Source organism: Vigna umbellata, chromosome 7, assembly GCF_029865625.1.
Source record: "Vigna umbellata cultivar VRB3 chromosome 7, Vumbellata_1.0, whole genome shotgun sequence".
Taxonomy (NCBI): Eukaryota; Viridiplantae; Streptophyta; class Magnoliopsida; order Fabales; family Fabaceae; genus Vigna; species Vigna umbellata.
Window position 1 is genome coordinate 21998720 of NC_142171.1, and position 401 is coordinate 21999120.

The 401-nt window shown below is 39.4% G+C and overlaps 1 non-coding gene across 1 annotated transcript; it reads right to left on the reverse strand.

Annotated features, from left to right (window-relative positions):
- Positions 1-72, reverse strand: TRNAN-GUU (transfer RNA asparagine (anticodon GUU)). The gene has a single exon. It is a non-coding gene; the product is annotated as a tRNA-Asn (tRNA).
- Between the last annotated feature and the right edge of the window lie 329 nt (positions 73-401).

Sequence of the window (401 nt, forward strand, 5' to 3'; positions counted from 1 at the left end):
CTCCCCAAGTAGGATTCGAACCTACGACCAGTCAGTTAACAGCCGACCGCTCTACCACTGAGCTATTGAGGAACAACGGGAAATTCGATCTAATAGAGTTCAATTCCCGTTCTCAACCCATGACAAACGCGGTAATTATATTAAGGCTTAATAGTCTCTTTTGTCCCTAGTTGTGCTCGGTTGTGTCAATTTGTTCCTTTTCAAAATCTAAGAAATCATGCTTCTTCAGCATATGAATCTTAGTAATAAAGGTCCTTCTCATGATATTAAGTTAGTTCACATAATCAGGAATAAGAGAAGACTTTTATTAACCGTATCATATAACGACTAAGGTCACACCTTATACTATTGAGTACACTACAGTCGGCGCATGTCTGTTCAGGTAGTAACCCATACTACAG